At 38.7% G+C, this 15,522-nt stretch overlaps 1 pseudogene; it reads left to right on the plus strand.

Annotated features, from left to right (window-relative positions):
• Positions 1-3,033: 3,033 nt before the first annotated feature.
• LOC111165210 (ferritin light chain pseudogene) lies at positions 3,034-14,966 on the plus strand (annotated as a pseudogene).
• The last annotated feature ends 556 nt before the right edge of the window (positions 14,967-15,522 follow it).

Genomic DNA, 15,522 nt, shown 5'->3' on the forward strand with positions numbered 1-15,522 from the left:
AGACAGTCTACTCAATAAATGGTGCTGGGAAAAATGGACAGCTACATATAAAAAAAGTGAAATTAGAACATCCTCTAATACCATATACAAAAATAAACTCAAAATGGATTAAAGATCTAAATGTAAGACTGGAAACCATAAAACTCTTAGAGAAAAGCATAGGCAGAACACTCTTTTACATAAATCATAGCAATATTTTTTGAATCTGCCTCCTAAAGCAAAGGAAATAAAAGCAAAAACAAACAAATGGGACCCAGACCCAATTAAACTTAACAGCTTTTGCACAGCAAAGGAAACCTTCTACAAAACAAAAAAGACAACCTACAGAATGGGAGAAAATATCTGCAATATTTAAAAAACAGGTAGAAGAACTGAACATTTTTCCAAAGAGGACATGCAGATGTCCAACAGGCTCATGAAAAGGTGCTCAACATTGATAATCATCAGGGTAATGCAAACCAAAACCACGAAGAGATATCATTCAGAGATATCTTTTGATATCATCGAAGAGAACACAAATAACAAATGTTGGCAAGTTGTGGAGAAAAGAAAACCCTCATATATTGTTGGTGAGAATGTAAACTGGTGCATCCACTGTGGAAAACAGTATGAAAGTTTCTCCAAAAACTAAAAATAAAACTACCATATGACCCAGCAATTCCACTCCTAGGTCTCATAATTTCTTTATGGGTAGACTCAGAGTCATAAGCTTGGGCCTCAAAATATCAATTGACATGATGTTTCACCAGAACTAGGGCCTTATTCTTCACTGGCTGACTCATCACCAGTAGATATACAACATCTATTAGCTCAACTCTTTTATCATTGTTGAGGAAGCACTTGGAAATTTAAAAAAAAAAAAACAAACTAGGTCACATTTCAAATTTTAATATATTAATATTTCCTTTGATTTATTATGGGATAATTATAAAAATTTGTTTCAAGAGAAGCATCAACCCTTTACCCATTTTATACCAACCCCATATTTTCAAACTCTCAGACCTACCAGAAGTGTTTCATGCATATGTGTTCCCTCAATTTAACTTTTTAGGGGGTCATTATATTCTGAACTATAGAAATCTTCCAGGTTTTGTTAGAGATAAAAATGTGCACAACCCCTCCTCAATTGCTGATTGTACTAGTACTTCTTACATAAAGGTAATATAACAAAACTAGTTCACATCTGGATATGACACAGGTAAATCATGGTATTTTTTAATACTATAGGCTACAAAAATATTCAAATCGATGTTTAATTTCTACTTCATTGTCTATGCATTGTGGTTAAGGGTATGGGCCCTAGATCCAGTCTACCATGCCACAAAATCTGGATTTTGTCTTAGATACTTAAATTCTATGGGTCTTAGATTTCTCATCTGTAAAAATAAGATTAATAATAGTACCTATTACTGGAGGATTAACGAAGTTATACTCATAAAGCATTAAAACAGTGCCTGATATACAGTAACCACTCTATTAACACTGGCAATTATTTTTACCACTACTATGCCAAATATATTACTACAATCCTCCCTCAGTATCCTAGGGTGATTACTTCCACGACCTGCCACAAAATACCAAAGTTCACAGACTCAAGTCCCATAGTGGCCCTCTGTATCTGTGGGTTCTGCATCCCTGGATTCAACCAGTGGTGGTTGGCTGGATCTGCCCATGCAGAAGCCACAAATACAAAGGGTTGACTATATATCATTTTTTTAAAAAATCCACATATAAGTGGACTCACACAGTTCAAACCCATGTAGTTCAAGGTCAACTGTATTTAGATATGTATTATTTTACTGAAGGAAAAAGTAGTATCTTTGTATTATGTTTCTGAGTGTGTAGATAAAGCATATTTAGTGTAAACGAGACTCATTTTAATTATACTGACTTTGAATAGTACTGTAATTAAAAAAAATTTTATTTTAAAAATATTCAACCCATGGTTTTTAGAAAAGAACTCGAGTTCTGATGGGTAATGCAATTCAGCCATGAACTATCCCATAAGTCCAGTTATAGAAACTATGGTGATAATAAATAAAACAATGATGTTTAACAGATAATGTAGATATCTATTATTCCATCATGGACAACTAGAAAATTTTGAAGTATAGTTGACTTGCGATGTTATATAACTGAATCACTTTGCTGTACATCAGAAACTAACATGACATTGTAAATATATGAAAAAGAATATATATATATTCTTTTTCATATTCTTTTCATTATAGGTTATTACAAGATACTGACTATAGTTCCCTGTGCTGTATAGTAGGACCTCATTATTTATCTATTTTATACAGTCTCCCAGTCATTCTCCCTCATATACCCAGTTGTCATCGCAAATCTTTTTTTCCAACTCAAACATTTTCTTTTCACCAAACTGACTCACAAAATTGAGTTCCGTGTCGCTGTCCCCTATGCTCTTAGGATTTAAGGCACAGATCCATATTTGGTTCCTCCCTCACTGATAAAATCAACCATGACTCCTCTCATTGCTTTTCCATCTTTCCCTTCCTTTTTATTACAACACTATTCTTCCCTCAGACCAAGAGCTCATCACACCATAGACTTTAGTAACCCTTTTTGGATTCAGCCTCTCTCCTACTGAGTGAAAAAACATAAACGGCTTACACATTAATCCTCCTACATGGTGTTCATTGTGTCTCACCACTAAGCAAACATTTGTAGTTGCTTCCTGCTACCAAAAAATAATTTTTCAGTCTCCTTTCAAGGCCGTCAACGTCTGTCATGGACTTGCTTTGATTTCATTCTCTCATAGATTCACTTAGTCATGTGCATATTCACTCATTTATTCATTTGTTTATTTACAAACTATATAGACCTTATCTCCTGTAACAAAAGGCCATTTGTACCAAGCTTCTATCTTACCTAGACTGCATATCAACTATCTTGAAAGATCCCTTACATATCTGTTAGTCAGCTCAAGCTGCCATAACAAAATACCACAGACTAGGTGGCTCAAACAACAGAAGCTTATTTTCTCACAGTTTTTGAGTCTGGAAGCCTAAAATGAAGGTACCAGAAGGACTGGTTCCTGATGAAGCCTCTCTTCCTGGCTTGCAGACAGACATCTTCACACTGGCCTTTGCTTTCAGAGAAGTGAGAGAGCCCTAGTGTCTCTTCCCCTCTTCACAAGGATATCAGCTCTATCGGATTAGGGCCCAACCTTGTGCCTTCATTTAACCTAAATTATCTCCTATCTCCAACTACAGTCACATTGGAGGTTAGAATTTCAACATACAAATGTTCGGGAGGTGGGGAGCCACAATTCAGTCCATAGTAACTTCCTGTCTTTAATCATTTATGCCACGATTTATTTCCAGTTTGCTACACCTTCATTGTCCCTGTCTATCCAAATTCTTTGTATCCATTATGGAGTCGCTCTTTCTTTAAAGGAATCTTTTTCAGTTCAATTTCTTTACAGTGCATTGCCCTGCCTCTACATAGTTTGGGAATTTATAGTTTGTACCACATATTTGACACTATAATAACTTGTAGTTATTCAGGTACATATGAAATGGAAAAGTCTCTTTCAGGCTATAACTATACATATTACAAGCATTATGTATATGTATATTTTTATTATGTACATATACATAATAAAAATATAGTATAACATAAGCATAGTAAAACTATTAAATATATTTTAATAAGAGTAGAATTTCAGTTTTGCATACAGAAATACCTTAGTATATTGACTATGTTGATTAATTTTTAAGCCTTGACTCAGAATTTTATGGAGTCATTTTAATATTGCACTCATTAATAGATGCAGAAATTTAATTATCCACAAAGATGAACACTATTAATTTTTGTTTTAAATGTAAAATCTATTTAAAAATGGAGTTTTGGAAAATTAGCAGGCATTATAAAAACCATTAACACACATGTTTAATAGAGTACACAAGCCAGTGTACTATGGTATAATTCTAAACATAGAAAATTATTGCAACATATGAACAAGACGGACAGTTCTAAGATAAATATTGTTTAAAGTGTCTTTGGGACTTCCCTGGCGGTCCAGTGGTAAAGACTCCACGCTTCAACTGCAGGGGGCACAGGTTTGATCCCTTGTCGGGAACTAAGATCCCACATGCTGTGTGGCAGTGGCAATAAATAAATAAATAAAGAGTGTCTTTAACACCTGCATTTTCTTCTTATATCTTCCCACCTTATAGGATCTCCTACTACTATCCAGTACTCCTATTTCTCTTGTTAGGAGGGAAATCACTGAGCCAAATTTACTTCACACCGAAAGGTTAGTTACAATGTCTTCTTGTTCCCAGGACTATTTGTTTTCCAAAAAAAAGAAAAAGACTTTATGGGTGGTGCAGTATTTTTCACAAAGGCTAAAATGCACTGGTAGCATTTTGGGTATTAGCCATGCATAAAGCGAGAAATATTTTGCAGTAGGACCCATCATCTTGTTTCTTCTTAAACTGTACTTCAGAAGCAACCATCCATTCTACCTTTTAAAAGACACTTAACAACAACAACAACAAAAATATGCCAGACATTTCTCACAAAAAAATATGCTGGTTTTTCCTTCTCTGCTTTCTTTTTAATGTTCGAAAGTAATTTCTCATTGTTCTCTCCTGTTTTTATACATCTTGCAAGGGAGGTATTGACTCCCCTTGTTTTGGACTATCTTTTAAAAGACGTTTATATAGCAAACAGCTTAGGACGACAGAGATTGTTTCTTATCCGGCGCAAAAGCCAAGTGGGCTTACATCCTTAGAAGACACAGTCTTCCTCTAGTGCAAAATGGCACCATACTTCTGGCCATTAAAAAAACTTCAGATTCCCTGAGCTCAGATTTTCTTTCCTGTAATTTCAACCACTGCATGTTCATGGGTCATCGCGTCCTCCAGGAAATAGGGCTCAGGGAACCAGGACAAAAATGCTGATAATCTGGCTATTGCTGTTGCTGTGACTAATAAACTATTCTTCTCTTACCCAGTCAGAATCTCATATATTCTATCAGCACATACTAAACTGTGACCTGCTAACTTGTTAGCTTGTTAAGTAGGCAAAACCTCAGACTCTTCAAAAATTTTGACACATAAATCCTCCCATGTACTGATGAAGATTATGCTTTTCTCTTTCTCCCTAAAGACTCATTCTTTACATAATAAATAACCTACATTTCAGGTTCCAAATGTGCTTACTCTTTGTATTACTCTGCTAGGGCTACCATAACAAAATATCACAAACTGGGTGGATTCAACAACGTAAATGTTTTCACAATTCCGGAGCCCGAGAGTCCAAGACCAAGTCTTTGGCAGGCATGGTTGCTCCTGAGGCTTCTCTCCTTGGCTTGCAGATGGCCACCTACTCGCTGTGTTCCCACATGGCCTTTTCTCTGTGCAAGTACATCCTTGGTGTCTCTCCCTTTTCTTATAAGGACACCAGTCATAATGGGTTAGGGTCCACCTCTATGACCTTATTCAACCTTAATTACTCTTTTAAATGCCTTAACTTCAAATGCAGTCATATTGGGGGTTAGGATTTTAACATGAATTTTTGGAGGACACAATTCAGTCCATAACACTGTTCCCATATGTTCTAACACAATTTGCCCTAAGTCTCTCATTTCTTGCAACTAGAGACACTAACTGCCTTTTTGTCCCATACTATAATATCTTTTAACTGATATTTGTGAAGCAACTTGCTTAAGGAAGGTTGGTTTATAGTCCAGTATTACAAAAACAGTGTTTCTACTTGGACAAATCTAGGGCAGACACGTTTAGAGCCATTATAAAAGATTTGGGTTTCTTAAGCTTTGGTCCCTCCCCTGTTATGTAACACACTTCAGTCCCTGGTACCTTGTCCTTGTTACATCACCCTATGAGAATGGAGGTTCTGGAAACTAGCACAAGAAAATGCTAAGTAATAATGTAAAATGTAAGTAATAATCTGCCCTTTGTCTGAGACTCAGGAGTCTCAAAACTTCTGCCAGCATTCATGAAACTGTGGCAGGCTAACTTGTTAGCTTGTAATAGGGTAAAACCCTAGACTCTTCACAGTTTTTGACACCATCTTCTTTTCCTTTCACTTCTTAGAATATTTGATTTCCATTCCATGGGAGAGTAAGGAAAGAAAATTTCTTTCAATTCTCTGACAAATTCTTTATACTTCTACTTTAAATATAAAGCCTTCTAAGCAAAGATTTGTCTGGATTTCCCAGGCAGATTTAGGCATCCTTTAGGCTAAAAGATACTGACACTTTGTTAATCTCTTCACATAGATAACTCCTTTTTATTCTTCAAATCTCAGTTCAAGAGCCACCTTCTCAAGAAGTACTCCCTAAACATATTATTGGAATTTGGCATCCCTCATTACTTACCCATCGTCACATATAGTACCTTCAAACCATTCAGTACAATCAGTATTGAGCCAGTTTATTCATCTTTACTTATTATTTGTGTCTCCCACTAGATGCAGCCCAGAGATCTAATTAGTCTTATCCACAGTATCATCAACAGCAGTAATTCTCAATAGGATATGATTTTATCGCCCAGGAGACATTTGGCAATGTCTGGAGGCAATTTTGGTTATCAAAACTGGGAAGGGGGGCTTCCCTGGTGGCACAGTGGTTGAGAATCTGCTTGCTAATGCAGGGGACACGGGTTCGAGCCCTGGTCTGGGAAGATCCCACATGCTGCGGAGCAACTAGGCCCGTGAGCCACAACTACTGAGCCTGCGTGTCTGGAGCCTGTGCTTCGCAACAAGAGAGGCCGCGATAGTGAGAGGCCCGCGCACCGCGATGAAGAGTGGCCCCCATTTGCCCTAGAGAAAGCCCTCGCACAGAAACGAAGACCCAACACAGCAAAAATAAATAAATAAATTACTAAAACTCCTACCCCCAACATCTTCTTTAAAAAACAAAAAAACAGGGGCTTCCCTGGTGGCACAGTGGTTGAGAGTCCGCCTGCCGATGCAGGGGACACGGGTTCGTGCCCTGGTCCGGGAGGATCCCACGTGCCGCGGGGCGGCTGGGCCCGTGAGCCATGGCCGCTGAGCCTGCGCGTCCGGAGCCTGTGCTCCGCAGCGGGAGAGGCCACAGCAGTGAGAGGCCCGCATACCGCAAAAAAAAAAAAAAAAAACTGGGAAGGGCGTACTACTAGTACCTAGTTGACAGAGGCCAGGGATGCTACTAAACATCCTAAAATGCACAAAACATGCCTCCAAAATAAATAACTACTCACTGTACAATGTCAGTAGTGTCAAGGTAAAGAATCCCCGATCTACTACAGCCAACAGAATGTATGAAAATCAAAGCTGACTGAAGATATACTGATTAATTTGAAAGAGTATCTTTGTTATACTACTTAGTAAATTATAATTTGATTTCATTATTCTGGCTTTCACTGTTAGCTGCTTAAGGAACAGCAATGTCCCCTAAACCTGAATACTCTTAAACTCAACACAGAATATGATATATTAAATTTTACTGAATAGAAGAAATCTAAAAATAATTTATTAGGAAGTAAAAAATGTACTAGAGTTATATTCCACACATTCTCAAAACTGCGTTGCTGCATGAATCTCCAGACAAGATTGTTTCCCATATTTTGACTTCCAGCTTAAAAAAGCTACTCAGAACTACATAAAAAGTAGGAAGAAATTAATAAGAGAATTAAGATAAGAGACACAATTATATACTATTTAATATAACCTATAATTATTACTATAATATTAATGCAATATTTGTACATACAACTAACATAATGGTGACATATTTCAAACACTGTTTTTGAAAATAAATTACTCATATTAAAAATATAACAATATTAGTGCATTAGGTATCAATCTGAATCAGTGTTGGAATCATATACTATATGACCTGGAAACTCTGAAGTTATGTCTCAGCAAGTCAAAGCTTTGAATGAATTTGTCTATTAGAAACCAAACATAGACATTATTTGCAGATCTGAGTCATACTATTTTTTTCATCAGAGTTCATATAATTTTGCTTCACATAGTGAGAGTATCCAAAGAAAAGGAAAGAAGAACAGAAAATATACTTAAAGTAATAATTGCCAACACCTTTCAAATTTGATAGAAAGCATTAATGTATACATCCAGGAACACTAACAAACTCCAAGAAGGATAAACACAAAGATATCCTCATTTAGACATATTATAGTAAAACTATGAATGTCAAAGGAAAACAGAAAATCTTGAACGATTATACTAGTCTTCTCTTCCCTATTCCTAGTGATTGTGTGAAAAACTAAGCTCACGTTTACCATATTTGCCAAGTGTTCTTAGTGGAAAAAGCGGGTCATAGTGCTCTCATTGTATCTGAAGGTCCCTACCTTCACCCATTTTCTTGCCTGATATTTTCTTACATTTCTAACCATTAATAAATATATATTTTGAAAGACTATGTGCTTAATCAAGGAGTTTTAATTTTTTTGCCAAAATGATCCACACTGCTATTTAGACTCCTCAGTCATAGGTCAGTCTGGTGATAATCATTATTTTTCTCTAGTGTTTTATAGGACTCTCTTTTCTCCATTTACAGATTTCCTTTCTAGACACATCCTTACCTCTCTTTTATCTGTGCTCCCACATAACACTTACAGTTCAACAGAGAGTTTCATTTTCCCTTTGTCCTCAGGAGCTATGTGGACTAAACCTGACTCTGGCTTACCTAGGTTTTGGAAACTTCCTTCTTATATAACATCTCTCAGGTAGTCCACATACAGTCTGCATAGGCAAAGGATATATTTCATAAATTTGTCAAATATAATTTTTCACTATAATAGATAAATCTGGAATATGCCTATATTTATTCTACCATTTTTTGATATTATTCATCAGTTTGAAAAACTTAGGTTTATATTTTCTCATGCATTTTACTGTTTCTTACACCCATATATATGACACCTGCAGTACAGTTTCTAAACTCAATTAGAATATGCTTACTCAATATATTTAATTCCATATACTTCAGAAGAGAGCTTTATAGTGGAGAGTGAAAAACATGTGTGTCTGACACATATTCTTGCAACATATTTGATTCCTGTTCATACTGAGTAAATTATCTGACTAGATTTTAATCCTAAATATGTCTTGGGATTTTCATTAAAGGTAAATCAATAAAGGGAGGGCTTCCCTGGTGGTGCAGTGGTTGAGAGTCCACCTGCCGATGCAGGGGACATGGGTTCGTGCCCCAGTCCGGGAAGATCCCACATGCCGCGGAGCGGCTAGGCCCGTGAGCCATGGCCGCTGAGTCTGCGCACCCGGAGCCATGCTCCGCAACGGGAGAGGCCACAACAGTGAGAGGCCCGCGTACCGTAAATACATACATACATACATACATACATAAATGGAAAAGAAGGTGTATGAGGAATAAGGTAAAAATCAAACCTTGCTCTTTTCTGGAAATCTTGAAGGACAGTATTGTTATATAATATGGACTCGATATCTGCCTCTTTTCCTACAATGCAGTGTTCAATAAAATCCATTTCTTTATTAATTTAAGTGTCATTACAATAAATAACAAGAGTGCTGTCTATCTTTTTCTACTCAATGAATGCACCTTATATTTGGGGAATATTTTTCTACCTATTCTCTCAGTCACAGAATGATTTAATAAGTGTTAGCCAGCTTACCTTAAAATATTTTCTATTTCTCTATTGGTATGTGACACCTTTTTATGTCTGCCAATATTGAAATTTAAATAGAAATACAAGCATTTTTTTTGTTTCTCATCTGACAGGAGATGAAAACACATTTTAAAATGTTTTTATACTCTTAAAATATTATTTTTGGGGCTTCCCTGGGGGCGCAGTGGTTGGGAGTCTGCCTGCCGATGTGGGGGACATGGGTTCGTGCCCCGGTCCAGGAAGATCCCACATGCCGCGGAGTGACTAGGCCCGTGAGCCATGGCCACTGAGCCTGTGCGTCCGGAGCCTATGCTCCACAACGGGAGAGGCCACAACAGTGAGAGGCCCGTGTACAGCAAAAAATAAATAAATAACAATTTTTCAAAAAGTACTGCTATTTGTAAACATTAATTTTTTCTCCTCAGTGCATAACTGAGATTGGCATTTATTCAAGGTCACTGATGAACTGATATTTTTCTGGAAGGTGTATTAAAACTCAGAAAGGATGGGAGTGTACAAAGGCTATTATTTAATCTATGAAGACAAGGCTAAGCAGTTTGAACCATCAATTCATCACTTTCTTAAACTTACAGTTACACCTATGTCAAGGGTTTCAATGAATGCTGTAGGTGAACGAATACATTTTATTACTGCATACACTCTTAAGCTTCCTGCTGCTTATATATTCACTATGATCTGACAGTGTAGGGCAGGACTTGTTGAGTTAATTCATGGAGAAGAACACCATGCTGCCTCATAAGTAGCTCTATCAGTCATCTCAACAAATCAGAGCCTTTCCTAAGGAAAACTTGCTGTTTTACTATAATTTTTAATGTCTTATAACTACATTTCTATTTTCCTATTGCCTGAGGGTTAACTTAAGTTTCTGTAAACATGCTTATAGCTACATAATCATCATGGCCTTCTTTGAAAGCAGATATCATTAGACAATGTCAGTTAATATACCTCATGTAGAAATTTTGCCACCTTTTACCTGGTGTGATTTGTGAATTGTTTTTAATAAATGATTAATAGTTGAATATTATGTATGAAAGTAAAATATTTTACATTATATTGATGTTTATATTGGCAAATATTATTCTTCTGTTAGACAAAGTTATGGTAGAGTCAAGAATGAAGCTTACTTCACTGGAACCAGCCCAAGTGAAAAAATGAAATATTAATAAAATAAAATGGGTAACCAGAAAACTACTAGAGCTAATCAATGAATTTGGTTAAGTAGCTGGATACAAAATTAATGCAGAGAAATCTCTTGCATTCCTACACACTAATGATGAAAAATCTGACAGAGAAATTAAGGAAACACTCCCATTTACCACTGCAACAAAAAGAATAAAATACCTAGGAATAAACCTACCTAGGGAGACAAAAGACCTGTATGCAGAAAACTATAAGACACTGATGAAAGAAATTAAAGATGATACAAACAGATGGAGAGATATACCATGTTCTTAGACTGGAAGAATCAATATTGTGAAAATGACTATCTACAGATTCAATGCAATTGAATTCAGTGCAATCCCTATCAAATTAACAATGGCATTTTTCACAGAACTATAACAAAAAAATCTTAAAATTTGTATGGAGACACAAAAGATGCTGAATAGCCAAAGCAGTCTTGAGGGAAAAAAAACGGAGCTGGAGGAATCAGACTCCCTGACTTCAGACTATGCTACACACCTACAGTAATCAAGACAATATGGTACTGGAAGAAAAACAGAAACATAGATCAATGGAACAAGATAGCAAGCCCAGAGATAAACCCACGCACCTATGGTCAACTAATCTACGACAAAGGCAGCAAGGATATACAATGGAGAAAAGACAGTCTCTTCAATGAGTGGTGCTGGGAAAACTGGACAGCTACATGTAAAAGAATGAAATTAGAACACTCCCTAACACCATACACAAAAATAAACTCAAAATGGATTAGAGACCTAAATCTAAGACCAGACACTATAAAACTCTTAGAGGAAAACATAGGAAGAACACTCTTTGACATAAATCACAGCAAGATCTTTTTTGATCCACCTCCTAGAGTAATGGAAATAAAAACAAAAATAAACAAATGGGACCTAATGAAACTTCAAAGCTTTTGCACAGCAAAGGAAACCATAAACAACATGAAAAGACAACCCTCAGAATGGGAGTAAATATTTGCAAATAAATCAACAAAGGATTAATCTCCAAAATATATAAACAGCTCATGCAGCTCAATATTAAGAAAACAAACAACCCAATCAGAAAATGGGCAGAAGACTGAAATAGACATTTCTCCAAAGAAGACATACAGATGGCCGAGAAGCACATGAAAAGCTGCTCAACATCGCTATTAAGAGAAATGCAAATGAAAACTACAGTGAGGGGCTTCCCTGGTGGCACAGTGGTTGAGAGTCCGCCTGCCGATGCAGGGGACATGGGTTCGTGCCCCGGTCCGGGAGGATCCCACAGGCCGCGGAGCAGCTGGGCCCGTGAGCCATGGCCACTAAGCCTGTGCGTCCAAAGCCTGTGCTCTGCAATGGGAGAGGCCACAGCAGTGAGAGGCCCACGTACCACAAAAACAAACAAACAAACAAACAAAAAAACCCCAAAAAACTACAATGAGGTATCCCCCTCACACCAGTTAGAATGGGCATCATCAGAAAATCTACAAACAACAAATGCTGGAGAGCGTGTGGAGAAAAGGGAACCCTCTTGCACTGTTGGTGGGAATGTAAATTGATACAGCCACTATGGGGAACAATATGAACGTTCCTTAAAAAACTAAAAATTGAATTACCATATGATCCAGCAATCCCACTACTGCACATATACCCAGAGGAAACGATAATTCAAAAAGACACATGCACCCCAATGTTCACTGCAGCACTATTTATAGTAGCCAGGTCGTGGAAGCAACCTAAATGCCCATCAACAGACAAATGGATAAAGAAGATGTGGTACATATATACAATGGAATATTACTCAGCCATAAAAAGGAACGGAACTGGGTCATTTGTTGAGACGTGGATGGATCTAGAGACTGTCATACAGAGTGAAGTAAATCAGAAAGAGAAAAACAAATATCGTATATTAATGCATATATGTGGAACCTAGAAAAATGGTACACATGAACCGGTTTGCAGGGCAGAAGTTGAGACACAGATGTAGAGAACAAATGTATAGACACCAAGGGGGGAAAGTGGCAGGGGGGTGGAGATGGTGGTGGGCTGAATTGGGCGATTGGGACTGACATGTATACACTGATGTGTATAAAATGGAAAACTAATAAGAACCTGCTGTATAAAAAAATAAATAAAATTTTAAAAATTTTTAAAAAAAGAATAAAGCAGGGCTGTCCAAGGCATGGGGAGTGTGGGGAAAGGTGATTGGAAAAAGGTGTGGTAACTGACATCCTGAGCACATGTAACTAGGCTACAGGCCTCTGCATGTTCTGAGGGTAGAGGTTTTAGCCCTTTGATGTCAAAAGGTCACCAAGCAGACACTCTGGAATGCCCAGCTGAAAGGTGGGTGGTCCTATCTAGACTTACCCAGCTCAGCTCAAACTATATCAGCTGGAAAACAACTTGGGCAAACACCTTATTAGGCTAAGTGCAGCTTGGAAGTCGGGCAAATCTTAAAACACCTTGATTAGTGACGACAGGTGAAATGGGTTTAACCCACGGTTTCAGTATCATCACTGTTAACAGAAACTTTACAAACATGCCCTTTAAAATTAGGAAGAATGTCTAGTATCTGTACTTTTATTCACCTTCGTACTAAAAATCCTAATCAGTGCCGGCAGAAAATGAAAAGAAGCCTAAGAACTATACAAAGAAACGAGAATGTCATTATTCACAGATGATATTATAAAATCCCAGACTCTACAGACAAATTATTGGAAGTAATAAAAGTGTTTAGGAAGTTGCTGGAGAGAAGACCCAGGTCCCTGCTTCCGGGTCCATCCTCACAACACACTTTACGGGGAAGTCCTCCATAACTGCTGACTCACCGTGAGCCCCCCATCCAGCAGAATTCTTCCACCGAGGTGGAGGCCAACGTCACACCCCTGACCAACCTGCACCTCGGGCCTCGTCCACTTACCTCTCTCTGAGCTTCTACTTCGAAGGCGTGGGGCGTGGGCCGCTTCTTCCGGGAGTTGGCTGTGGAGAAGCGCAAGGGCGCCCAGCTTCTCTCCTGAAGATGCGGAAGCAGTGGGGCGGCCGCGCCCCGCTCCAGGACGGGCAGGAGCCGTCCCCGGAGGAGTGGGGCGCCAGCGTGGGCGCCACGGAGGCCGCCGCGGCCCTGGAGAGAAGCCTGGACCGGACGCTCTTGGACCTGCAGGCCCCGGCTTCTGCGAGCGCAGGCGCCCAGCTCTGCGAGTTCCTGGAGACCCGCTTCCGGCAGGAGGAGCTCATCAAGAAGCTCCTCAAGCAGATGGGCGTGCACCTGACAGACCTGCGCAGTCTGGCCGGGCCCCCAGGCCGAACTGGGCGAGTATCTTTTCGAAAGGCTGTCCTGTCAGCGCGACTACGAGCCTCCAGAGCCCGGCGGCCTCTGGTCTGCCCGAGCCCCTTCCTCCAGCCAGGAAGCAACTTTTTTTTTTTTTTTTTTTTTTGCGGTACGCGGGCCTCTCACTGCTGTGGCGTCTCCCGTTGCGGAGCACAGGCTCCGGACGCACAGGCTCAGCAGCCATGGCTCACAGGCCCAGCCGCTCCGCGGCATGGGCATGTGGGATCTTCCCGGACCGGGGCACGAACCCGTGTCCCCTGCATTGGCAGCGGACCCTCAACCACTGCACCACCAGGGAAGCCCAAGGAGGCAACTTTTTAACCACCCTGAAACCTTCACCCAAGCCGTGGCACCACATGGAAACAAAAAAGGTTCTTTTTGCAGAGGAAAAATAAGCTAGGCTGTAAGAAGAAAACGTAAGTATCTGAATAGCATGAATAATTTGTAGTCTAATTCTCTAGATTGTCTAAAGAAATGGTTCCTAATTTACGTGTATCACCTGGGTACGCTGAGTACAGTGTATCTGATAAACAATGTTTTCTCTGGCAAGAAAACTAAACGCACCTATTCAGAAAATGTTGCGTAGAATTTTAAGGGTTTCAGGACTTCTCCGGAGTCATTCTGGGTACTGGATTCAACTCTGTTGTTCTAAAATGTATCTTTGGTTTTGTTGAGTAGAGCAAGGAGCTGAGTACCTTGACCATATCATATTGTGTTCCCCCCATCAACCCCCAAACTCATGATAAAATTGCTTTTCCTGATTTTCAAGTTGATGTGATGCCATCTGCCTGTATTGAAGAAAGAGCCCTGTGAAATTCATCTTTGTGTCTCCCATTAGGTTGCTACTGAGGACACTGATTATTAATTACATCATACACTGACCTCTTTATGAAGCCTCTCAAGAGAAATTTCTTTCTGGTCTTAATATTAGACATAACAGTGCTTCGCTTGGGTAACTGGTTTGCTTTTGCTTTATGAACACTGTAAATGATATAACTAAGTTTCCTTTTCTGACTGCCTGCTAAAAACTTAGAGCCAAATTTGTGGTCCACCCAGAGTAAACGACTAGGATTATATAAGCATTTTGCATACGCTTCATTCTTGGTCCTTCCATTACTAATTCCTTGGTGTATTTTATGGAGTCTTTTAAGCCACCTTAAACCCTTTCTGGAACAATGTTGTGTATAAACAGATAAATAAACTTTTAAAATGCGGATTTAAAAACATAAATAAATAAAATGGCTAAATTATTTGTTTTTGGAAAACTAACACCCCCAGTTTGGGAAAATTAACTCATTGGACAAATATGTGACCTTTCTGACAATAGTCTATATGGTAAGAATATCTATAATGCCCTTAGTCAGGGACT

The sequence above is a fragment of the Delphinapterus leucas genome, chromosome 17 (assembly GCF_059928025.1).
Source record: "Delphinapterus leucas isolate spDelLeu-1000000601 "Yukka" chromosome 17, BTC_Dleu_Yukka2, whole genome shotgun sequence".
Taxonomy (NCBI): Eukaryota; Metazoa; Chordata; class Mammalia; order Artiodactyla; family Monodontidae; genus Delphinapterus; species Delphinapterus leucas.